Source organism: Felis catus, chromosome A3 (assembly GCF_018350175.1).
Source record: "Felis catus isolate Fca126 chromosome A3, F.catus_Fca126_mat1.0, whole genome shotgun sequence".
Taxonomy (NCBI): domain Eukaryota; kingdom Metazoa; phylum Chordata; class Mammalia; order Carnivora; family Felidae; genus Felis; species Felis catus.
Window position 1 is genome coordinate 65728899 of NC_058370.1, and position 26487 is coordinate 65755385.

At 45.4% G+C, this 26487-nt stretch overlaps 1 protein-coding gene and 1 long non-coding RNA gene across 6 annotated transcripts in view; one reads left to right on the forward strand and one right to left on the reverse strand.

Moving 5' to 3' along the window:
* The window catches only part of PRKCE (protein kinase C epsilon), a 502312-nt gene that overhangs the window by 384204 nt on the left and 91621 nt on the right, over positions 1–26487 (forward strand). The window lies entirely within an intron of this gene.
* LOC111559813 lies at positions 21442–22575 on the reverse strand. Its single transcript, XR_002741122.2, has 2 exons — positions 22273–22575; positions 21442–21990 (listed from the first exon to the last, which is right to left on the reverse strand). It is a non-coding gene; the product is annotated as an uncharacterized LOC111559813 (long non-coding RNA).

Below are 26487 nucleotides of genomic sequence, written 5' to 3' on the forward strand. Positions count from 1 at the left end.
AAAGCAGTCTTCCCCAAGAGTGGCCCACAGAACTTTAGCTTCACATCAGAATCACCTGATGAGGCATAAGGTCTGGGCTGAGTCCCAGGTGATTTTTTTTAACAAGGCTTCTAGGGGATTCTTCTGTGCATTAAAGTTTGAGAATCTCAGCTTTGGCTTTCTTTGGTATACATATCACACTGAAAGATGGAAAAACGTAAGCATGTGGGGTATATTCTTTCATAATTAAAAAACTTTAATTCAGCTTCATTGTGGAGTCTTCTTGGTTAGGGTTGCTAAGTGGCTGGTTGGAAACTGAAAGGAAGTGGGAGAATCAACTCTTCATCTACAGCAGCAACAGTAGAGCACTGATCTTGGGGCATCACCTTGGGCATGACTCCTTCAGAAATCCTTTTGAAAATACCATCTCATAAGCAAGGACTTAGATGGGATTCACGAGGTGTTCCACATTCTCAGTCTATTTCTGGTAATAAGTGAACCTCGTTAGAACAACCCTACTTCCGATATCATCTGCCAGTTAACAAGCTGCTCTTGAGAGCTCCCCATGGGCCTGACACTGAGCTTTCTGCCGCTTTCCTCAACTCAGCACTGAAGGACCATGCTCAGCCTTGTTCTCTGTCCCTTCTCCTGCAGTGGATTCTTCTTGGGTCAGGAGAGATGTATCTGATATCCATGAACTATTTGAGGGAGAAATCCTGTGGCATTTGTTTTTCCGGGAGACCCAGCCTTCCTGACTGTATTTATCCCTCGTTAAGAGTAAGTTTCAAGGCACACGAATAGATTGATTCAGATGAGCCGATGGGCAAGGGCTCTCACTGAAGCTGTGCTCCTCGTCTGAATCACTCTTTGCTATACTGTTTTCTAAAAGCTCAGAAAAAAGAGTATAGAAATCTCCTCTCCAGTTGGCCAAAGGGACCAAGCACTTGAACTTGACAAGATTTTGTTAGGGGTTGATAAATACCACAGGTAACTGGTGATGGGCATACTCTTTTATAGAGTGATGAAGATCCACGGCTGAAACAATAAGGCAAAACACGTGTCATGGAAGACATTTTGGGAAGTCACTGCACCCTCTGCCCACCCAGCAGGCCACCGAGCTCACAGTGCCGTGTGGTCAGCGCAAGGTCAATGCGATGTAGTTGGCACATCCTGCCTAACTTGCCAAGTTAGAGGTCACCATAGTGCTCAGGCCATTAAGCACATTTTAGATGCTCAATGTTTGAGAAGCTATACATTTCAGAACACTCAAGTGGACTGGGTCCAACTTGACAATGTTGGTTGTTTCACTCATTCAAGGCTTTAAATCAAAGTGGTCCCCTTTCTCCCCTCTCTTATTTACTTATCATTAACTCATTTATTTTTGAGTGAGCATGGTAAATGACTCAAAAACAAAACTTGGGAAAAAATTTTTCAAGAGAGAAGATATCTTGGCCTAAAAAAATCCCATCAAAGCATTTCCACTTTGATTGCTGACCTCTGACCTGCATACAGAAAGTTTGCTGTCAAGTGCCAAGCAAATCCTGGAAAATTGAACTTGATTTTGAAATGTTCTCTCTCAGTTTCACCAAGACCAGCTGGGTAGCTCATTAAATGAAAAAAAAAGTGCTTTGAACATTGGAAGGCCAACGTATGTGTTAACTATTATCAACAGTCATAAAATCAGTGTCTTAATTGAACTCCTTCTGCACCGTGGGCAGGAACTCCACAGATGGACGCACCTGCCCACCGCAGTAAGGTTTGGCACCTTGCTCAGGGGCACATGGGGGAAACCAGGACAATTAGGTTCTATTTTCTGTTCTGTTTCTGACTAGCTGTAGTCAGGGCTGCTGGATGGTGATTCCTTTGAGTCTCATTTTCTCCATCTGTGAAATGGGGACAACAGTCCTTACCTGCTTCATTCATTCATTGTCCTCAGGCTTAAACAGCATTTTGTAGAGCCCTGGGGGTGTTAGTAAAATGGAAAAGTCTTCCTGTGTGTTCTTTCTGTATTTTGTATTCCGCCATCAGCTTCCCACTTCCAAGGATTCCTCACCTCTAGCCAGGGCCCACATGGTGTTCACTGCAGTCAGTGACTTGCCAGCGCCTCCCACCAAACAGATGGCTTTCTGAGCAAGGGCCTCAGTGTCCGCACAGAGGGCAGGGGCAGGAGCTGGTTCACCCAGGGTAGGGATCTGCCCAGTGGTCCTCAACCCTATTCTTCCCTAACATTTGGCCTTTCTCCAGGAAGAGGCAGGTGATAGCTGGAAGCGATCTGCTCTGCATGGGGGTTTTGGTGGTGGTGAAGGAAACCAGCATCTGAGAGGTGAGCCTTTCCTTTGGGTAGGAAATGCACTGGGCTTTGAATGCAAAAGGGGCCTGGTCAGGGCACTCAGAGCCTTCTCCAACTGGGGGAATGGTACTCATCCTGCAAGACCCATCTCCAAGTGACTCCTGCCTTCTTCCTTCTCCTTCCCAGAGAGAATGCACTCTCCTCTTTCACACGTCCACATGACACAAATCACACAGTGTAATCGTTGGGCCTGTGTTATATGGCTCTCCAGTGAAGCCTGGTCTCTCACCTGTATGGGAGGAACTCAGTGAAGTTCTAAAAACAGGTTAGTTGGTTCTTCCTTGCAGTCTAGAGTCCCAAAGACCTTCTTTGGGGTCCTCTGATAGAGATGACTTGACCTTGACAGAGTGAGAAGGTCAAGGAGAAGACACAGGCCCTTCTTTCCCCTTCTGGACTGAGCTTGGGGCAGGAATGCCGGTCCAGGCCCATCCTTCCTGGTGTCTTCTCCTTATCTGGTCCCCGGCCCTTTTTAGTGTCTCCAGGGGCCTCAGGGTTTCTGTCTAGAAGCTTCCCAAGCAGTGACTAGTTGCAGAATGGGCTCAGAGTGTGATGGAAGCCCCTGCCCTTGGATTAGTGCCATCCAGGCTTCTTTCCAGTCCTGATGATGCCTGTAGCCAGGCCTCACTGAGGCCTACAGGTCCATTAAGCCTCTGTTGACTTAAAGTGGTCTGAGATAGGGTGAGATGGGAAATCATGTACCAGATGGTGCAGAGCCCTTTACACACACATTTTGCAATGAACTATGAGCCCAGACCAGAGTCTGGGCCTTGAGGAGCCATGCTGGTTTAAGCCTGAACTGTTCCTGAGGAGCACTCTGGCAAGAGAGAAGCATCTGTAGGTTATATACCTGTTGCAGGAAATCCCTTCTGGTTTCCTGAGAGCTGTGGGAAAGTCTTCTCACTTGATTCCATCTGGGTCACCAAGGGTTGAGGGACCTAACCTCCACTTTTCTACTGAGTCCGAAGTCCCATCTGTTCTAGGTGACCTATCTTAATCTCCCTCGTTGGTTTCCCTCTGTCCAATTCCTCCTGCTTTACCTCCACTTAGGTCTTGAGGACACACTATTTCATGTTCTGCGATTAATTTCTTGTGATATGCGTTTCCCCTTCATAACTATAAGGCCCCTGGGGCAAAGACCGGGCCCTTCAGCACAGTGCCAGCCTCAAATGCCATTGTCACAGCCAGTGAAGGCTGTAGGGGAAAACCAGGCCTCTGGACCAGTGGGAAACTTTAAGCCCTGTGGCCTTGGGGGGTTGGCATTTCCTACATTGGCCTTCTGCTGTTCACTCAGCTGCCCTGTTCACAGGGTGGCTTAGGCGAGCTCATGGCCCACATCTATAAAGTCACTTCCCTTAAGTCATGTTTACCTTTCACAAGAAAAGGGCCAAAGCAGGAAAGCTTTACAAGCACCACCACCAAGACTCTAACCCTGATCATTTCTTTTTTTTTTTTTTTAATATTTATTTATTTATTTATATTTTCAATATATGAAATTTATTGTCAAATTGGTTTCCATACAACACCCAGTGCTCATCCCAAAAGGTGCCCTCCTCAATACCCATCACCCACAGTTTGTTCTCAGTTTTTAAGAGTCTCTTATGCTTTGGCTCTCTCCCACTCTAACCTCTTTTTTTTTTTTTTCCTTCCCCTCCCCCATGGGTTTCTGTTAAGTTTCTCAGGATCCACATAAGAGTGAAAACATATGGTATCTGTCTTTCTCTGTATGGCTTATTTCACTTAGCATCACACTCTCCAGTTCCATCCATGTTGCTACAAAGGACCATATTTTGTTCTTTCTCATTGCCATGTAGTACTCCATTGTGTATATAAACCACAATTTCTTTATCCATTCATCAATTGATGGACATTTAGGCTCTTTCCATAATTTGGCTATTGTTGAGAGTGCTGCTATAAACATTGGGGTACAAGTGCCCCTATGCATCAGTACTCCTGTATCCCTTGGGTAAATTCCTAGCAGTGCTATTGCTGGGTCATAGGGTAGGTCTATTTTTAATTTTCTGAGGAACCTCCACACTGTTTTCCAGAGTGGCTGCACCAGTTTGCATTCCCACCAACAGTGCAAGAGGGTTCCCGTTTCTCCACATCCTCGCCAGCATCTATAGTCTCCTGATTTGTTCATTTTGGCCACTCTGACTGGCGTGAGGTGACATCTGAGTGTGGTTTTGATTTGTATTTCCCTGATAAGGAGCGACGTTGAGCATCTTTTCATGTGCCTGTTGGCCATCCAGATGTCTTCTTTAGAGAAGTGTCTATTCATGTTTTCTGCCCATTTCTTCACTGGGTTATTTGTTTTTTGGGTGTGGAGTTTGGTGAGCTCTTTATAGATTCTGGATACTAGCCCTTTGTCCGATATGTCATTTGCAAATATCTTTTCCCATTCCGTTGGTTGCCTTTTAGTTTTGTTTAACCCTGGTAATTTCTTATGAGCAATTGTGTGATTGTTGAGTTTCTGCAATTCATGTCAACAGTCTTCCTTCTAATCCCCAAGCCGTGAGAAGCTGTCTGAGTGCTGCTCACTGGGCGTCCCTATGTGCCTGCCCTGGGGCACACCTAGGCTCTGGGTCCTGCTCCCTAGAAGGAGTCTCATTTCTGTAATCACTCCAAGCTTAATGGCTTTCATCCCTGTGGGTTGCAGTGGAGAGAAAGCATTATTTCTGGTCTTTTGGTTTCCTTTCCAGCCTTCCCTGCCTCCTCTCTCTCCCAGCCCCTCCCTTATGAGCCAAATAGATTATAAAATGCTAGGTGTGACCTTGGGGGTTGGGAAGGAACCACCTTGGGTGTTGGTTTTTCCCTCCCCCGCCCCCGGCACTGGCCTCTTGGTGATGTTCCAGAGGGTACCAGGGGCAATTTCAGGACACTGCTACCATGGCTTAGAAAGAACATGACTTGGTAGATCTCTGATTTTTTTTTTTTTTTCAGCCATGTCCTGGGAGTCATTTGTGGGCGGGCGAGTACATTTGGGATGTGCCTTCTTCCATTTTGTTTTTTTTAATCCAAGCCTCACTCTTTGCCAGGAAAATGAAAGCAAAACATATAAAAACCAAAATGGTGATTTTTCACGAGGTCCCCCATGGGCAGAAGCACCTCCTGGGTCATCATCTGAGGCGTACCGTAAAGGCCACGATTCCTCATGATCCTCTTCTCTTCTCCCTGCACCTTCATTCTGTGCGGAGTGGGAGAGGAAGGGGGGTGGCGATCTGTGTGTCGTGTCAGGTTGGGTGCTGAACACAAATTCTCTTTGCAACAGCAGTTCTCAAAATACCTCCGGCTGGTGTCATTTGGTGCTCGGATGTGAGCTTTCCAGGCAGGGTACCACCAGGGCGTTGTGGGCATGCTGTAACGTGACTGCTTCTGTCAAAAACGAGGCCAGCCCTGGGGCAGCCTAGAGTAGCGGGTCCTCGGGCTGGTGGTTCCCAGTGGCAAGGGGTTGTCCAGACATCTCTGTGTACCATATACAGGCTGTCACTTTGTCTCTGAGACTTGGTGGTGAAGGTTGGGAAGTTGTGAACAGGGCAGGTGTGTTTATCTTCTACAGATGAGGAAGCTGAGGCTCAGTCATGCAGCCTGTGGCGTGGTTGAACCCCTGAGCATGAGGCAGTACCCTTGCTATTTTCTTACCAGATGCAGACTTTAACGTGTCTCTGATCTCCTTTAGGGGAAGCTGGAAGCTATTTCCTGGATCTGGTACCCACTTTGAAGTCATGCTGCATTTCATTTCTTTTTTCTTTTTTTTAGAGAGCATTCACGTGTGCCCACGCGCGCACACACACACACACACATACACATGTGTATGAGCAGGGGAGGGACAGAGAGAGAGAGAGAGAGAGAGAATATCCCAGACAGGCTCCACGCTCCCATATAGAGCCTGATACGGGCCGCAATCCTAAGACCCTGGGATCATGACCTGAGCCAAAATCAAGAGTTGGACACTCAACCCAATGAGCCAACCAGGTGCCCCGGCATAGTATTTTTAGGGACTGTTCTATCTGTCCGGTGCTTTACCACTTGCATGTATTATTTATTTCTTTTTTAAGGCTTCACTGAAGTCAAGTGAGAAGCAAATAGGGATGATTTCTGGGGTGCATGGAGAGAGAGGAGAAAAGCTGAATAATCGATGGTTGTGTCACTTTGGACATGATCCCTCATCCCTCTAGTAGTTGAGTGTATTTAAGGGTTGAGCCTCTTTCAGAAGTCACCATGTATGATCCCATATGTAGAAAATATTAACAAATGCACACACACATAAAGAACTTACTAGAACTAATAAAAGAGCAGAGGAAGGGCAAGGGCATGGACCTACAAAAATCAGTTGCATTTCTATCTACTAGCAAGGAGCGACCCGAAAATGAAGTAAGAAAACAGCTCCATTTACAACGGCATCTGAAAGCATTAAGTGCTCAAGAATAAACTTAATAAAAGAAGCTGAAGATTTCTATACTAAAAAATACAAAGTACTGGAGGCACCTGGGTGGTTCGGTTGGTTAAGCGTCCGACTTTGGCTCAGGTTTTGATCTCAGTTTGTGGGTTTGAGCCCTGCATCAGGCTCTGTGCTGACAGCTTAGAGCCTGGAGCCTGCTTTGGATTCTGTGTCTCCCTCTCTCTCTCTGCCCCTCAAAAACAAATACACATTAAAAAAAATTTAGGGGGCGCCTGGGTGGCACAGTCGGTTAAGCGTCCGACTTCAGCCAGGTCACGATCTCACGGTCCGTGAGTTCGAGCCCCGCGTCGGGCTCTGGGCTGATGGCTCAGAGCCTGGAGCCTGTTTCCGATTCTGTGTCTCCCTCTCTCTCTGCCCCTCGCCCGTTCATGCTCTGTCTCTTCTGTCCCAAAAATAAATAAACGTTGAAAAAAAAAATTTAGTACAAAGTACTGAGAGAAATTAAGGAGGATCTAAATAAGTGAAAAAACAGTCCATATTGATAGATTAGGAAACAATATTATTGAAATGGAATTTCTTCCAAAGTTGGTCTGCATATTCGATGCAATTCCTATCAAAGCCCCAGCAGGCTTCTTTGCAAACAGCGGCAATCTAAAGTTTAAGTTCATGTGGAAATTCAAAGGGCTTGGAATAGCCAAAGGAATCTTGGGAAAGAAGAACAAAGTTGGAAGAGGCACACTTCTTCATTTCAAAACTTTCTGTAAAGCTACAGTAATCAAAACAGTGTGGCGCCTGCATAAGGGTAGACCTACAGATCAGTGGAACAAAGATTCCAGAAATCAACTCTCACATTTATGGTGAATGGATGGATCATTGACAAGAGGGACAAGGCCACTCAGTTGCGGGAAGGATCATCTTTTCAGCAAATGGTGCCAGGACATGTAGAACCTTCTCCCACACCATTGGCTAAAATCCACTTAAAGCAAATTATAAGCCTAAATGTGAGACCTTGTCCTACCTACAGCTTCCTGTGAAGTCACCAGAATGAGAATGTCAAAGGCCTGGGGCAGTGTCCCAAGAGATACAAGCAGGACCTTCAGTGATTCTGCAGAAATTACTGGATGGGAGAGAAAAACAGATTAGAGACATGGTGAGAAGCCCAGCTCTGAAAGCAGGAACCTTTCACTGTTTGGACCCCACGGGTCATCTGCAGACCAAGAAATTCGGACCTAATAAGGACCTTATTATGTTATAAGGGAACTTAACTTTTTAATATAAAATAGCTACTTATTTCAAATTCTTTTTGTTATTTCCTGTATGTAGTTGTTGTTGTTTTGTTTTGTTCCCCCCTCTCCCCCCTCCCAACACTACAGCCTTCTGGTGAGATAGGAGCAGAATTGCCATCATCTTCACTCCATGCCTGCCTAGTGCCAGCCTCTGCTCCCAGCTCTTTACAGAATACAAGCTCGCTGGATTCTCAAACCAGCCCAAGGGGGTGGGTACTGTTCTTACGCCCATTTTACAGATGAGGATATTGAGGCAAATATGGTTTCGTGACCCACAGCTAAGAAGGTGCAGAGCTGGGGTACAAATTCGTGCAGCATGGCTACAGGACGGTGACTCCTCACCAGGCCCAGTACGGCCTCCTATCACTTGCATATAACTGAGGAAGTGCAGGGACAGACCCTGTAAGCAATTATTCAAGGCCATGACGTAAGTTGCCCATCAATTCACTGGTGTGTTTCTGCTGCCTCAGACACTGACACCCATCCTGTTCACTGCGAGCACACGTCCCACATACATAAGGTAAGGTAAGTTAGAGAAGAATGACAGGAGAACGAAAAATCTTCGATCCTCAGGGCAACTCCTATCCAAACTCAGCATCTCTGCAGTTTCACCCATATTCACCAAAAGCTCATTACACAGCTTCCTCTTATGCATTTTCTGCCCTGGGAAGCTCCCTATAGTGACTATTATTTGATAGCCCTTCTAGATAGAACGTTCTCCTCCTTTCTGAGCCCCAGGTGGCGTTGGCCTTGTCAGTTCCATCCTCAGCCCCGGTTCTGCCTCTGGAACCGTGCTCAGGGAGTCCTGTTTCCTGGGTTTGAAGCCCAGCTCTGTGACAAACACACTCTGTAACCTTGGGCCTTAGTTTCCTCATCTGTAAAATGCAAACAAGCTCTTGGGAGGAGTGCATCATTAGGCGCCCGGGGCTGCTCACTGTTACCATATTTGGTCACTCCAGTCTAGCTTCCTCTTCTTCGTGTCAGCACCTTTGCTGCTTCACCCGCCTCCCCACCACCTCTCGTGGCTTACAGACCCTTCCTTTCGGATCTCGCTCTTCTGGGTACACTCTGCCTGCAAAGAACTGTCCCAAAAGGCAGACGCCAGAGCTGGACTCTGAAACCCCTGATGTGTCTGACCAAGCCCACTTGTGAGCTGAGCCCACAGTCACTTTCAGATGGGATTCATGTGTCAGCACAAGGCTTCCTGATAAAGCTGTTCATTTCGTAGGTGTTACCTGGAAGGAGCATATGCTGTTGTCCCCAGATCCTCTTTCCTTTCCTTTCTCAAAAGGTGTTGTAGTGATTAAGACAGAAATTGGTGGCAACTAGTGCATTTAGGTGTTTCTAGATTTTACATTATTTCTTCTTTTTTTAATGTTTATTTTTGAGAGGGACAGAGCACGAGTGGGGGAGGGACAGAGAGGGAGGGGCAGACACAGAATCCCAAGACTGAGCTGTCAGCACAGAGCCCGACGTGGGGCTCGAACTTGTGAACCATGAGATCATGACCTGAGCCGAAGTCGGACACTTAACCGGCTGAGCCACCCAGGTGCCCCTAGATTATTTCCTCCCAAATCACTATTCATTAAGAGCTTTTACTGTGTGTTACGAGTAACTGTCTCTTTGTATAAAAATGAATATTGGAAACCAGACAAGCCTGGAGTTCGATTTTGTCCTCCTGACACCATCCTTCCTGTGGGTAGCAGCAGGGCTGAAATTACCTTTTCTCTTTCCTAAAGATAGCTCTCAAACCTTTTATTTTAGTGGTGGAATTCATGGCTCTGATGCTAATGAGAAACCCCGAACATATGAAAGAGACGAAGGCATTTCCTCCCTGATAGAAAGATGTGACTTTGGCCCTGTTTTGGTTACTTTTGCTGCAATAGAGGTCACCTCAGCTTGGAGGGCCCAGCTGGTTGGTTCTGGCTGAGGGCAGTCAGAGGGTGGTTGAAACAGGGGGCAGGGGGCTGAAGCAGCTGGGGACTGGCTGGCATCCCTCCCTCCTAATGGGGTCTCCAAGCCTGTCCCTGTGTTCTCACCGCATGGGTTGACTTGAGCTTCCCTACAACATGGTGGCCCCAGGGCAGGTGTGGTGGCTGAAGATTTCAAGAGAGAACATTCCAGCGAACAATGGGGAGCCTTCAGTGCCATCTGTGATTAACCTCAGGAGTCGCGTTGCATCAGTTCTTCCACAGAAACCCACCCAGTTTCAAGGGACACATGGAATGAGGGATTTGCAGCAATCTGGAAAACACGCAACCTTCTTCCCACCCAGTCTCACCTGACGTAGAACTCTAACACACAGTTGATAAAGTTATTGGGGTAAAGTGCTGGAAAGAGGGCGAGACATAGGATAAGGCAAGAAAGATTCTCTTTTCAAATTGCTGAATGACTCAGCTCTGTGACTTTGCATTTTTGTTCTGTTTTGTTTGGGTTTGGTTTTTTTACTCAAGCATTCAGAAGTTCAATTTGTTCCTCCACAAAAACGGGGATTTGGATATAGCTTCCCTGGCTTCCTGGCCAAGCTGTTGGGAGGATGAGAAGAGGAACCACTTGTGAAAAGATGAGAATATAAAAAGATCTCTGTCAGGATTATTCACAGGGACTTTTCTTACACTGGCTGAAACACAGAAGAGGCAAAGGCCTCCCACCAGCCAATTGACCTGAAATGAGAAGGTTAGGTTCAGACCTCAAGAGTTACTTTTAACCCACTTTCCTCTCCTCGACCCCCTTTGCCCTCACTTTTTGGTTTGCAAGAGGAGCAAAATAATGGATGAATTCATGCCCTTCTCAGTACTTTGCAGTTTGAGCTGGAAGGAACCTTAGCGACTGGCTAGTTCAATTCCCGTGAGAGAAAACGGCCTGCTACAGCTCACACAGATGCTAGACAAGGCCAGAGGGAGGACCCGCAGGGCCTACCAGGATCAAGGACTAAAGCTTTCTGTCCTGACAGGACACAAATATCCTGGCCTAGGTGGCCTGTGGCAGGTCAGGACACGAGGAAGTCAGCTGGCCATGCTGTCCACCCAGCCCCTGGAAAGCCGGAATTGGACTGGCTGGGATCCAGATGCCCATTGTGTGGGGATGGGATGAAATGTTTCCAAAGGAACTGGCTCATTGTTTAGGATGCTAAATGTTTATTTGGTCAAACCAGACTTCAGCTGAAGAAGTTAGTCAAAGGGTCTGAATTTGAAATCCCACAGACTTGGCTTAGAGGGAACGGACAGTGCGGAAGGAAAGAGGAGAGTCTTTTTCGATCAGAAGTTGCGATCAAGATGTTCACTCAGGACCTGGTCCGCATATACCACCTGGTGAGAGGAGGGCTGCGCTCTCACCCAAGCAGGACAGACCCAGGGACTTCCGGTTTTCTGGACGTTCCAAAAGGTTCACCAAATGCCATGGGTTCCATCTCATTGAATGGTTCTTGATTCTGTTACTTAAAAATGTCACTTTTAAGTGAAGTAAAATATTATGAATGCCTGTTTGCCTGCACATTAATTGTTTCTTTTGGCCAGTGAAGTTCTCTTCTTCGACTCCTCGGGGACAGTGGCCACAGCACATAGATCGTTGCATCAACCAGGGCACTCGTTGTCACTCAGATCCTTAGGTAACCAGTGCAGTTGTAAGTGATCGGTGAGTCTGTACAGAGTGGTCTGACTCAGAACAGTTCATCTTCAAGACCACTGGGATTCATCTTGCTTTTGCAGGGATTAGTGGTTTTGTTAATGTTTCCAAGCAGATGTGAGAGGCACTCCACTGTGGGCATTCCCTACCACCCTTGTGCGTGTTCACATTCTCTGGACCCAGCGTCTGGCTTGGGCCATCTGCTCGCTACTTGTCATGTGCTTACTGAAGACAAGTATCTGAATTCATTTTCAAATGAACTGGAATTCAAGGGATGTTTGAACATTTTAAAGATTAGCCAACCAGAGCGTTTCTCCTTGCTAATTTGACATGTCCTTACTGCTCTATGCTCAAGGTCATGTGAGTGCACCATTACATGTATGATAAGAATGAAAACCAAACAGACCTTTTTTTTTTCTTTTTTCTTTTTTTAATTTTTTTTTCAACGTTTATTTATTTTTGACAGAGAGAGACAAAGCATGAACAGGGGAGGGGCAGAGAGAGAGGGAGACACAGAATTGGAAACAGGCTCCAGGCTCTGAGCCATCAGCCCAGAGCCCGACGTGGGGCTCCAACTCACGGACCGCGAGATCGTGACCTGGCTGAAGTCGGACGCTTAACCGACTGCGCCACCCAGGCGCCCCCAAACAGACCTTTAAAGGACTAAAGAAAATACCAGGCATAGGATTAACCAAACGTGAATTATCCTGTACGTTATTAAAGAACAACAGAGCATGTTGTTGGCTTTGAGCTGTACACTATTAAATGCCGCGAGAAGAGTAGTTTTGCCGTATCTGTTCTCTATAGAACATACCATTTCAACTTGGGAATGTGTTTTCAGCCCCCAGAGCCGAAGTTAACAACGTGGATGACTGCGAAAGCAGTTCATGTATAACCACCACACGTAAGGTCAGACAGCCCTTCCATGAGCACTGCCTGGACGTGGAAAGGAGACCCTGTCCGAGGTTTCAGGATACCTGTTGTGAGTGAGACTTGTGTGGGCAAGGCCTTGGAGCATTAAGTCTCAGAGCTCTACCGCCCTCTCCCCACCCCCCACCGACCCGGGGAGCCCACATGCACACCAGGTGGTGACCGCTCACGGTAGCTTTACGAAGCAGGCCTTTCTTCCAGCGCCGCTGGGTTGCAATGGGCCACTGGGAGCAGGGCTCTGGAGTGTTCTATATGCTTGTAGGATACTCAGCCCTGCTCACGCTGAAGGCATCTCAGTCTGTGTGTCCATCCCAGTCACCCAAAGAACTCTGTCTAGTCCTGTCAATGTTAGCGCCAGATCTCATTTTTTCCTTTAATTGTGTCCAATTCCTTCTAATTTTTTTTTTTTTTTTTTTTTTAGAATTGATTTAGCATTGTGCTCTCTAGTTCGGAGAAGCAATTCTCTTGGATTCATTGTTATTCTGCGGAGACCAATGCCCTACAGCAGGTGGTTCCAGGCTGTTTATAGTAATGGAACCCTTCCTTAAAACAAAACCTGCAGAGCAGCTCAGTGTATAAAATTATAAAAGGGGACTTGGCTTTCTGGTGGCTGGCCCCCAAAGTTCCTCCTTGGTACCTGGGATTCCTGGAGTATAATTTTAAATCCCCTCTTTTCGTTGATGGGGGGAAATCAGGACTGGTAGTCCAGAGTCTCCCGGAGAGTAGTATCATGCTTGCTCTCCTGAGCGCCTTTTCAGCATGTTGCTGTCATTCATGCATAAACTGTGTTTCTTGCTCTCTTCCCAGATACAAAGCACTGCGTCAGCTGCTGGTGACGTGGAAATGAGTAAGATAGACGTGGCCCCTATCCTCTTGCTGGGGATAACTTTTAGGCTTTCAGGGGCAAAATCTGTCCCAGTGCATAGTCTGTGTGTTCTGGTGATAGGTCATCCCTGTGGGCACTCCCTGGGCGGATGTGTCTTACCCAATCTAGTCAGCCTCTTCATGCAAAGTGTTCCCCTTAGGAAGCCATGAGAAGCCCAGCATGCCAAGAAAATCCCGCTGTGATTCTAAAACAATCCCTGAGAATCCGGGACTGGACACAAAGCATGAGGACTGAGGGGTAAATAGGAGAGTTGGACAGAATGATGGCTGAGGTTCTCAGCGATCTTTATTTATTTTCCGTTTTCTTTATTTTGCATCCACCCCTCCCTCTCCCCACTTCACTACCCGTCTTTTAACTAGGAGGTGAAGGATAAAAACTCAGCTTATTAATGTAGGTTTTCCTACATTTACAACCGCAGCACACAAATATTCAAGCACGTCTCTCATTTTGCTAAGTGTATTCTTGGAAACCATAGCAGAAAGCGGAGTGGGGAAAAGCTGATCTTTTTTTCTCTTCTCTTCAAGCCAGTTGCTGAACATCTTGCAGTTAGCCGCTTGTGCCGCTAGAGGGCGACGGTACTTGGAAGGGAGGGCCGAGAGGGTGGCTATTGAACTAGGCGATACTGATGAAATAGCCTCTGGTTATTATGTTTGATTGATCCACGGCCAGGAAGAGCAGGCGGGAGAGCTAAAATGCTTTAGGCTCAGCTAAGTGAGTGAATTGGTGATATTCTAGGAGAATAAATTTTGGAATTACCCCCATGTCCAGCAATGCAGGACGCTTTTTTTTCTTATGAGCCAGATTCTGAAGTTACGCAGGGAAAAAAAAAAAAAAAAACACGGACAAAAAGTCAGGGGCAGAGCTGTGCTTTTCTTTTAAAAATAGATACATAGAAGCATGTGTTTGTTTATTCCTACTTGGTGTTTTTGTTTTACTTCTAAAACGAGAACAGCTGAAATAATTTCTGAATTGTTCTGGACTTTGGAGCACAGACTCCCAGACAGTCTCTGTGGTCTGGGCCCTCAAAAACCCACCTGACAAGGGCTGAAGCTATTTGAGGCTGTGTGAAGCAGCCCAAGTTTGTTTTCCCCTGCACTTGAAAATGAAAGCCTAGCACGCTCCCAGGAGAGAGAACTCTTTTGCAGCTTTTTTTTTTTTTTTTTTTTCCTGAGAAAGCCTCGTCTCCATTCTTTCTGCTGCAGGAGTTCTTACTAGGGACCCCTGGACCCCTCTTCTGCCTAGATTGGAGTTGCATTTTCCTATCAAACTCCTTGAAGATGCAAATTGTTAAATAACCCAGGGAGAGGACAGAGGATTCATTTCTAATGACCTGACAGAACCCTCCTTCCCCTCTGAGCCCCAAGGGTTGTTGACTATAATAAGGTTTTAGTCCTCAAATCCTTCATTTGCTAATTTTTGCTGCACAGAAGGACAGCTAACTGCCATTACAATAGTCTTACTCCTCTGACACCCAAAAGTCATCTAAATATATCTATAAATGAAGTTCACATGAACGTCAATTAATGATGTGTTTCTTAATACTGACTAATTGGGCAGCCCAAAATCAATTAGACTTCCCCGCATGGAAGGCTTCTTTAGAAAATGGTAGTGGATGATAATGGGAAGGACATCTTGGCCACAAATGCTTCAACTATAGCTCAAGGGATTGAGATTATCATCAGCAGCCTGCACTAGAAGCAAAGTCTTACTGAAAGCTATCTCTCTTCTAGATTAGATAGAAGAACCGGGGAGGTACAAGGAAACATTTTCTGAGGTTGGCTATACTCTAAGTTGGGGGACGGTGTGGACTGGGACTTGGAAAACGCCTCACCGGCCTAACGCTGGGAGCACGACCAACTACCGCAGGAAGCACAGTCAACAGCGACTGATGTTTTCTAGCTCTTTCGGGCTCTCTCTGTGGGCTCCTTAGTATTACAGAATTTTGCTACCTTATGCTCACATGTCTCTCTTTGCCTGTGGAAGTCCTGGCCCGGGGAATTTATGTTCCTTTGCATGTGATTGAGGGGGCGGGGAAGGGGGGTTAGGTGTTGTCCCTGACAGTGAGCTGACGCCTTCTACAGATGTTGCTCTTTACTTTTAGCCAGGGTATGAAGGAGAAAGTGTTGACTTTCTAACTTACAAGACCATACTCTTAAGTTCTTTGACCTTTGCACATTCTTAACCCTTTGAAATATTTTCCTTGTTTCCACACCTCAGAGCTAGGATCCTAGAGTATAGGGTAATAATTCTCCAGGCTTCTTTTATTCAGACAGGTAAAGGAGTGGGGGTGGGGGTGTTGATGTAATTCCTGGCTCATTTAAACTTAAAGGCCTACCCTTAAGGGAAGAGAAAAGGGAAAAGCGACTGTCCAAGACCTGAACCTTGAAATAACGCTGTCCACCAAGTATCCAAGTGTCAGGAATCGTGTCTTTGGGTGATCTAAGCAACCTCTCCCCAAGTCTCCATGAGGAACAGTGTTTGGTTGGGGTTTGTCATAGTTTCTAACCTACTCACGAAATAGTTTCTTTCCCAACAAGTGAATGCCAGTGTCACTCCTTGGAAAGTCTTTCTCTGACTCTACCAGAAGACCATTCATGTTACTATCTGTCCATTGATTGCTAAGCTTTACAGTGAGAGAAAGGACATAGTCATTTGGGGGAAATGGGGTATTCTTCTCATTGGAATCGCCAAAGATCATGTGGGTGTGGGGACCACAGTTCAGAGAAGATCTGTTGTAACTAAATGTGGAAACGTTACTTTTCAGATTTTAGCAGACACCCTTTTACCTTCCTATTCTGGAATTAGATCCTTCTGACAGGTCTTTGCTTTGTCTTAATGATCAAGGTCTGGTGTGACTAGAGGTCAGAAACATAAGCAAAAAAGAACATTTAAATATTTTTCAATTGGAAAATTACCCTGAAATATCTTTACTATATTTCCCAGCTGTAAATGATCACAGATGCTTTGAGTCATGCTGCTGATTCCAGGAAGGTGTTTACACAAGTTGAGAAAGTGGAAGGGGCCAGTTGACGCATGCTTTAGCTGATGGCATTGTCTCCTTGGAAGCTCAGGCCCCCTTGCCTTATGCACACAGGGCTGATGGAATGCCGCTGCTGACTCTGTCATAACTATCTCTTCTGAGACGGTATTGCTCCCCTCCTCTCCCCCGCCCCAACACATTTGTAAAGACCCAGCAGCAGCCCTCCGGAGATTACTATTTCACAGACATTCCAAAGGGCTGCTTGCAGATAGCTCAGCCACCATTTTAACCTTGGCATTTCCCTTGAGAGAATAGAGGAGTAGCAGGCCAGGACCTAGAGGAAGGACATGAAAGTGGTAAGGGGCTTCAGGGGGTCTGTGGGGAGATGAGATAGCCCTGTACAATATTGGGTGAGGGGGAAGAGTTGATAAACTCCTTTTCCTGGGTTTTGTAGATTCCCCTCCGTTTATGCCTGCATGCCTGTTCGGTGTCGGCGTGGCTAGAGTCACCCCAAAGGAAATGTTGCAGTAATCAGAGTCACCTGCCTTTATTTTGATCTTGCTTTCCTTCCCTTCCTTTCTTTTCCCAAACATTTGTAAATGGAAATAGATAATCAGAGGTTGGGTTGGCTAAAGCTGTTGGTTGCCTCTTGCTAAACCAGTGTCTGGGGAAAAGAGGGCAAGAGACCACCTGCTCTAATTAGAAATCCTAGACGTATATTCATTTAACAACTTTGTGTTACTCAGTGCATTGTCTTCGAGTAAACTGTGAAAATAAGTGATTTCTAGTGCTCGGGGCATAGTCTGTGAACTGATGTGTCTGTGTCTCTCATAAATTTTCCATTTGGATGATCAGAGCAGGGCAGAAGTTTTTTGTGGCACTATTAAGCTACAGGCAACTGTTGTCACTGGCCGACCCTGGGTTGTAGGTGCATGGGAACTTGGTCGAGGCCTTCATGGCGCGGAGAAAAGCTCGTTTCTAGGGCGAAGTCTGCCTCGGGTTTGTCGGGAGCTTCTGCTAATTATTCTTGTGTCAGTGCTTCTGTTTTAACCAAGTTGGCAGAATTTTATCTTATCCAAACAGAGATACACAGCAAAAGAAAACTAATTTGGACAATTAGAATTGGTGGTAAATCTGAATTATGTGGAATATGTTCAGAAAGATGATGTGCTACTACCTCTGTGCGTGGAAAGGAATTAGAACTGCTAACTCCTAGCTGCCAGGTAGAGGTTCCCTAGGAACCTTCCATGATAAAACGATAAGCGTAATTTTAATTAGCACATTTGCTAGAGAGTAGATGGGTGCTCTCAGTGTGCTTAAAGATTTGTGTTCTTCAGTTAGTTACACAGTTTTCATGCACTTGAATTGGCCATTCATTGGCCAAGCAATGCATTCCGTTATAAAGATAAATTTTCAATTTATTCCCATTCGAGATATTACAGCATTGTGTTTAGATACATGCCACATGGGTGAAGTGCACTGTATACTGAGGCCTTGTCCACCTTACGGAAAGAGATATTAAACAGTGGTTTAGAGCACTGAAGAACAGCCTGAGGCGGCCTCTGAGAGGCGACTTGGACCGTGCCTGGGAGGCGGGACAGAGGGGGGTACCTGGCAGTTTAAGGCAGTGCATGTTGTGCCCTCTTGCAGTCTTGTGCATCTCTTCTGTCTGTTCAGCACATGTTCAGGTTTAGGCCCAGTCCACACGGTACATAATGAAACACCAACGATAATCTCAAGAGGTGGCATGGCATGTCTTGGAGTTCTCCGAGAACAGAGATGGAGAATGAGCAGTTTATACCCTGGAGGCATGCTGCCTTGTGTTTAGCAGGTGCTCAGAAAGTATCTGCCAAAGATTGATTGACATTTATGAAATGAAGGTACCAAACTTAGACTTAGCCGGGCAGGGCCTGAAGGCTCTCGGATGCAGGACCGCCCATCCTTAGGAAGCCAGTTTATTTCAGAATAGTTACTTAGTTTTCCTCTGATGTGGCAAACCAAGAATTTGACGCAGAGCAGAGGAACAGTAAAATTCATGTGAATCTGGAAATGCACCTCTTTTCCAGGCATTTATTTGGAGTTTCCTGGCATTGGATTGTTTGTAGGTCAGTATTGCAAGAGAGTGCACATTTTTTACATAATACTGTGGTTTAAAGCAGGGTTTCCTTACCAGCTCACTGATTATTTCACTAAGTAAGGAATTAGTCAGAAGGCAATTGAAAAGTCTTTTGTTTTCATTGTTCTTAAGAGACTGCGATGGTTTGCCTGCACTTTACATCATTGGTGGATAGATCTCCCCTGTGGAATTCTTAAAAGAAGGGTCATGAACATGTGTAAACCTCAGCTAGTCTGTATCCAGGATGAAGAGAAGTAATCTATTTGGGTGAGCCTCATCAGTGGTGAACCATCTAATTTATAAGCATCCCTTCTGTGCTAGGTCCAGTAAAGGATTCAGAAAGAGACCTCAGGAGCCACTGGAGGAACCAAGACCACAAAAAAGTGTTGACTTGGATTGTCTGGTGGTACTCACCTACCTCATAATTCAGACAGTCTTAGCTGGGCAGAACCAAAATTATATTAAATACGTGGACTGATAAGTCTAATTAATCAGTCATTATTATTGACTGGCTGTTACATACAAGGTGTAAGTCCTGCTCTCATGGCCTGAGAAAGTCTCGTTGAAGAAGTAGGGTAGAAAAATAGCACTGAGGCAAATAACCCTGTATGCATTCACAATATATGCCAATGGTATAAGTTTATAGTGCACAGGATATGATTACTCATTCTCTTGGGAGGCTTGAGGACTGCCATGAGTTCACTGGAGAAAGGGTTCTGTAAATGCTGTCTTCACTGGAAGGGACGTCGCCAAGGAGGAGGAGAATAGGAAGTGTTTGAAATGTGGAGAGGAGGCCCTGGGAGCAGAGTTGCCTAGATGGTTCAGAAGTGACAAAGACCAAGGACTGCTTGCAAGATGAAGTGAAATCAAGTCAAGTAGGAGGCAGTGAGATAGACTGAAATTTGGATCACCACCAGATGGGGAGGTTCTAGCGTGAACTACTCAAAACACGATCCCCAGACTAGCAGTATTGCAGTGCGTGGGAGCTTGCTGGAGATCCAGAATCTTGGGTCCCAATCTGGACCTACAGACTCAGAATTTGGGGATTTGGGGTCCAGGAATCTGTGTTCTTAAAAAAGCATCCGTTTGATTCTTCTGTACACTGAAGTTTGAAAAGCACCATTACAGATAGTTGGGGCTTTGTTCCAAATGACAGTGGAGACCCTTTGAAGGCTCTGGAGTAGAGAGGTGGCCTGTTTGTTAGTGAGCTAGCAAACCAGGGCCTTGGGGAGATGGTCTTCAACCTGTACGCTTCTTCAGTATTCTCACTTGTAATTCTCACTCACCTGCTGGTCACTACCTGCACGAGAAAACCTCTCCAAATTGCCAGTCATTTAACTGTGGGAGCTGAAGTCATAGAAATGCTCTTTGAAGTGGTTTCTGAAGGCTGAGGGTAGGTCCTGTCTGGGTAGTGATGTGGTGTGCATCTATGGTAGGTTTCTGTAAGTAGGGGTTTTGTTTTAATGCGTGTGTTATGCAAAAACTTAGCTAAGTCACCAATGATAGCAAACACCTTTATGGTGCTTTATAGTCTAAAACGTAGTACAAAGGACTGATTTGAAATGAGTCCATCACTGAGTGAGCCACGTGCAGCCACCAAATAAAAGGAGGCTTGTGAATGAAAAATTAGAACTAATATTTTCCTTAGCAGTTTTGGTTTTTGGGTTTTTTTTCAGACCCAAGCATCTATAGTAAAGGTAATCTGTTTTCTGTGCAGTCACTGCTGTCGGATCTTGATTTGATAGTTGGGGAAGCCAACGTCCGTGTTTGTCCAGGCTCACACAACCAATAAGCAGCTGAGTTAGGATTCAAACGCAGGCAATCTGGGTCCACAGGCTGAGCTCGGACCACTACACCAAGCAGGTGAGAGTGTGGATGGAGAACGATATCAGAACATTAAAAAACACCCACTGACAAGGTACCACAAATAGGATTTGACTATAGTCCAGTCATACCCTATTCCTGTTGAGGTGTGCAAGTTCCTGAGTCTTTTTTTTTCCCTCATTCGTGGCATGAAATGAATCTATTTGGAGAATGGATTTCTACATTTAAAGAAACCAGCGTTCTAGCCAAATTAAATTTGTTGCCCCCGCCCCCGGTCTGCATCAGAGCTACAACTCAACCCGAAACTCTCTCTTGCTTTGTCCCTATTACCACCTTTCCCGGTCATTAAGAACAAAAGGTTTGTGAACAGATTAAACCTACGCTGTTTGTGTTCCGCTTTTTGAGTACCTATACCTGTTTAGTGCAGACTACCTGTGTCGATCGGAGTCCGTGCCCATAGATTTTTGAAAGCAACACATGCCAGAATTTAGCACTTTCTTACAATAGCACAACCGTAGCTAAACAATTCCTTTGAGAGGGCCCTGTGCTATTACACCAAATATTTAGAAGTTTATCTCACCACACTGCCTGGCATTCTGAGTAAACCTGGGCAGTAGTATGGAGATCAAAGAATTTAATAATCAAAAAACCACCTTTCACGCTCTATCTGCCATCAAATGAGAGTATTAGTGAAGTGGTATGGAAATCCTCTTTAGCACGCCTGCAGCCACCAACCATGCCACTTAAGATTTAAAACAATGTGATTGAGCGTTCAGAATCCACAGGATTGAGTTGTATGGGTACGTTAGTGTATTATTTCCAAGTTGCCAGTTTCCCCCAGATTAGCACATTTTCATTTCGGCTTTATTAAAGGAGTCAGAACATGAAAGGGGATTTAGCACAGTGGAGATGTCAACCACGCTTCCTTGCCATCATGGAGTGGCTTATTTGGTTCAAGGCAGCCATGCATGTGAGTCCAACAACGTGACTATGGGACTAAAAGTCAAGCCAAGTGGGATTGATAGAAAGGAAAAGACAGAAATACAATGATGCAGTGAAACCACAGCTCTCTAGCCCCGGGTGGGAACTTCAGGCCCTTGATTTGATTTCGTATGGCCCTACAGTTGCAAAACACACGACACAACGCAGTATCAGCTACACAGTAAGTGCTTTCGTACAGCATTACTGGAATGGCTTGGATGAGCCCAGCATGGTGTTAAGCACAGCAGAGACGCAGCCAGATGCAGGGGACGGGGCTCTGATCACTCCAGGAGACGCCTCCTGTTGTGGAAAGCCGTGGGTTTCATGAGAACACACTCTGTCCGTCAGAGTGCTAGAATGGAAGAAGCTGGAAACCTTTGGTTCAGGAATTTACATTCTAGGATCTTGTTACAGATGATCAGCTCTGTCTGCTACCCAGAGCTGGGAGACGTGGGGGGGGGGGGGGCAGCTTTTCTTTTCTTCACGTTTGGTGCGGATCAACCTGAATATCTCCATCTAAGCAGGTTCTGTATTCTTCCCACAATTGAAGGGAAATATTGATGTACCTTCTCCATTCAGAGTCACCTACCTGGTATTTGCTTATCTTTAAAGCTGGCACAAGAACTTTGCATAATCTTTGGAAAGAAAAGAAAGGTAAGAAAGGAGTTAGTTGTAAAGGGAACAATTCAGTTAACTGGTCAGTTGTTTTGTATACACGAGATTGAAAAAAACTTTCCTTGATTGCTTTTCACTGAATAGACTTGGTCACTTTACCATGAATGTGGGTACGTTCTAATCCTCTGAGTGGTGAGCTGGATTTTTCTCTAAATAGAATCAAGTAAGCACAGAAACAAAAACAAAGATAGAGAAACAGAAAAAAACAATAGCAACAGCAATAACCTGCTTCAAGGACTGACCTAACCCAGGACCACAGGCTTTATTTGCAGTGGTAGTAGGTGCATGAGCTCCCTGGAAATCAGACCTCAATATGAGGTCTATAGGTGCTGCTTTTTGTATTGGGCCCAGGAAACGATAAGGTGACGGCTTAGTTTCTGGAATCAGAGCAGCAGCTAAATGAGCTGTTTCAGTCCTGTGTGGGGTCCATCTCTAGCATCAAAACTGAGCATCTCAGCTAGTTCTTTACTCAGCTGCACATGCACCGAGCCTAGACAAGATGGGGTTACACAAGACAGGGATGTCCTGAGCCCCACCTATTGGTGCTTATGACCTAACAAAGACACAGGAAGGCTTATGCGTGAGAAACAAGCAGAGTTGGATACAGTCACACACTGGATTGGGAGGAACAGCCTGAGCTCATGGGAAGAACATTGGTAAAGAACAAGACTATGATGTGGACCTCGGCTGGGTTGGGAAAATGGAGTTAGAACAAGAATACTTTTATTCCTATGCTTAAAAACACTTAGAAGGAACATTCCAGAGGTCCTTAACATTGGCTTCAAATAGCCAACAACTGGTGACAATGGGCTCCGATGAACAGGCAGTGTCTTCTTCCTCTTTAAATGATCTCTTGGTATCATCAAAGACAGATTTGGCCTATGCCACCATCTTGCCCAGAATGGGAAGGACCAGATTCTGGGTAGGCAGTAGGCATAGCACAGAGCCTAAAACCTCTGCTGGGTGACTGGGCCACTAAGTTGAGCAAACGAGTGAGGGGCAAGGTTCCTGACACCTTGGTGCTTTCCTGGAGTCCAAGTCAACAGCCAAGGAGAGAGAACAGTCATCAGATGCTACACCCCAGGAGTGGCACTTGATGAACAAAACAGCCAATGGGGGAAACCAGGAAGAAGGACCTTGGGTTTTGTGAGGTGCCACTGAGGTACAAGACCTTGACGCTCTGATGATGTGGTGAAGTGGAAGAGACTCAGCAAAGCCACACTGCTATCCTTTTCACTGTTCCCCATTGAAACCCTCTTGATTCTATCATTTTCAAAATGGGAACTGGGGCACCTGGTAGGCTCAGTCAGTTAAGCGTCCAACTCTTGATTTCGACTCAGGTTATGATCTCCTGGTTCGTGAGTTCGAGCCCTGCATCACACTCTGCGCTGGCAGCATGGAGCCTGCTTGGGATTCTGTCTCCTCTCTCTCTCTATCCTGCCCCTGCTTGTGCTATCTCTCCCTCTGTCTCTCCCTCCCTCCTCCTCCTCCTTCTTCTTCTTCTTCTTCTTCTTCTCTCTCTCTCTCTCTCTCTCTCTCTCTCTCTCTCTCTCTCTCAAAATCACATTAAAATGGGGAGGGGAATTAACAACATGCCATTATTCCCACTTAACTTCAGACACTGCCCTTGTTCATGGCAGGAAGACACTCCAGCAGTCAACATTGTGGACATGTAGCCTATTTGGGGGCTGTTCCATACGTACTGTCGTGTCATTTCATAGAAGCTTCTTTCTCATAAGATGTTGATGACCGCTGTAAAAGGAAAGTGTTCTCTGATGTATTGAACGCACACCCTTCCTCTTGCCCCTGGCTTTCACACAGTTGAAAGTGCGTGGTACAGGTTGGCAGTAACTTGAAGTTGTTCTCTGAGCAAAGTGAAGCTCTAGTCAGAGGCAGGAAATGTTTATTTGAACTTTATTGGGTGAGTCAGTGTGCTACAGCTTTAGGTCACTTTAAACTTGGGGCATCCTGTGTATGTCAAATAATCATAGTTTTAAGCAATTGGAGACAAACATCAAATGTACCTGAATGAAGCTTAGACCTTCTCAACCGACAAACTGTCAAGTGGAATTTTTACTATTTGGCCAATTCTGATTAAGGCTTTCCCACATGAAAATAAGTGTCTCCCTTTTACCCAAAGTAGGGTAGACTCTACCCTTGATGGCTTCTAGAAGATCGTTACAAGACACAGCCATGTGAAAACCCACTCTCTATTTCCCATGCTACCATTGCTGTTGGCAGAATCGGTTATTGTGATAGGCATTCAGTTGAGATAAATCTGAATTTGAGGAAATATCACAACAAGGTCATTACACTCAAGTAAGGCCTTTGAACGATGGGAGACAAAAGGAAGAGAAGGCCTATGAGAAGAAGGACTGAGAATGTGTGAAAATGATTTTTTGTAGACAACATTATTTAAGTGATAATTATTTTTGTTATTGCATCGGGACGCTGACATCACTAATCCTAATTCTTATTCACACGAGACTCTTCTCTATTAATTGAGAGTTGAGTCTCCAGTGAGAAAAAGGATGTTTCCTGTGATGATGGCTTGCTTTCTTTGCGGGGAAATACAATTGTTGGGACACCTGGGTGGCTCAGTCAGTTAAGCATCTGACTTCAGCTCAGGTCATGATCTCATGGTTCATGAGTTTGAGCCCCGCATCAGGCTCTGTGCTGACAGCTCAGAGCCTGGAACCTGCTTCGGATTCTGTGTCTCCCTCTCTCTGCCCCTCCCCCACTCTCACTGTCTCTCTTTCTCAAAAACATTAAAAAAATAAAAAACAAATTAAAAATTGTTTTGGTTAAGTTTCCCAGAGTGATTGGATTTTTCCTTTGGTTCTACCAAGGAAGTGTAATAGAGAGGAGGAAGGATGGCTTGTTGTTCTTGTTCAAAGATAATGAAGTATTTAGGACAGTGGCAATAGGGAACAGTGGGAATAACTTCAGGCTGCCTTCTACCACTCCATCTTGAAGTCTACTTCCAGAATAGCTTTGCATAAAATCAGCTTTCTTTATGCCATTTCACAACTCAGAAATATTTCTAGGGTTCTTTGGTTCCTTCCTGTGTCTTCAGAACCACTTCCTCCCTGTACCACCCCCACCACCCAGTCTGTCTTCCTACCCACATCCAGAGTTTATGCCATTTCCTAGATAGCAAGTTTTTTCCACCTGCTTGCTCCCAGCCTCCCCATCCCCACATGCAGTGTCCCTTTCTGTTTCCCTCTGTCCTCGAGGGCTGTTCCTTTCACTTGCCAGGACTTCTCCTCCACCCGCCCCCCCTCCTGACTCTAATTCAGATTTGTGTCATCCAAATTCCTATAGAAATGGCCACTTCGACCAGGACCAGTGATATTATGGAAAATAAAATATAAAAAGGGTTTTCCCATGACTCTTTCCTATAATGATCATAAGTGCTAAGGCCTGGATGACAGATGATTACTCTCTATGGTGGCTAGAAAGTAATGACCCAGATACATAGCTTTCACGATCTGATTCGTACATAACAATAGAACATTTTGTGTTGCTTTTTGTGGTTTCCCGTGTTCAGTTTCTAGTTCTTTGAAACCAAAGCCTTGGCTTATGTTATCTTTCATATCCCCCCAAGTACCCACTCCAGGGCTGGACACCCAAGAAAGACCTGTTGAACTGATAGATTAAATGGTGTAGATGTGGAGGGGTCAAGGAGATGTCACAGAGTGTGAAGTGAGGATCCATGATTCCCTTAGATGGTGCATTGGAGAAATCGTTCATCCTGTCACTGGCACATCAAAGGAGGACTGTTCCAAGTCCAGTCTTTTGTTGGGCACTCATGTGAAATTGATTCAAAAGCGATAGAATCTTTGCACATATAAACAGCTAACAAATGATGGAGAATGTGCGTCCAAACAAATCCAATTGGCAGGACATGTGGTGCTGTTGAGAGGAAGCCTCTGGCTATCCATCACACCTTGAAAGATGAACAGGGCAGGCCCAGCTTTCCCTTCAAAGGCAGGAAAGGTTAGCGCTCTGGGAAAACAGAGCCCAATGGGAATTTCAAACACACGGTGTGGCCCTTCCGGCTTGTAGGTCATTATTAACTATTCTTACCCTAAATGGCCATGACATATAATCTCTTTCCTAATTTTATTATTTTACTTACTATCACAAGACCGTAACTTTTTAGACATTCAGGTGAGATTAAGGGAGGAGGAGGTGGAATAAGGCTTTTAAAACCTTTGGTTACCTCAGAAAACATATTTGCTTACTTTACCAGGAAGTTGGATTTTTGTTTTGTTTTGTTTTCTACTGATGCCAAGAGGGGATTAACGAGTAGCTGCTGGGTTTGCCAGCTTTCTTTTGATTTCAGTTTATGTAATTAAGCAGTTCCCAGAATGACTTGAGGTTCTCACTATGCATCAAAACATGCTTCTCAGATGTGTTAGGTGTGGAGGTCAGAAAGGATCCAAACTCACTGA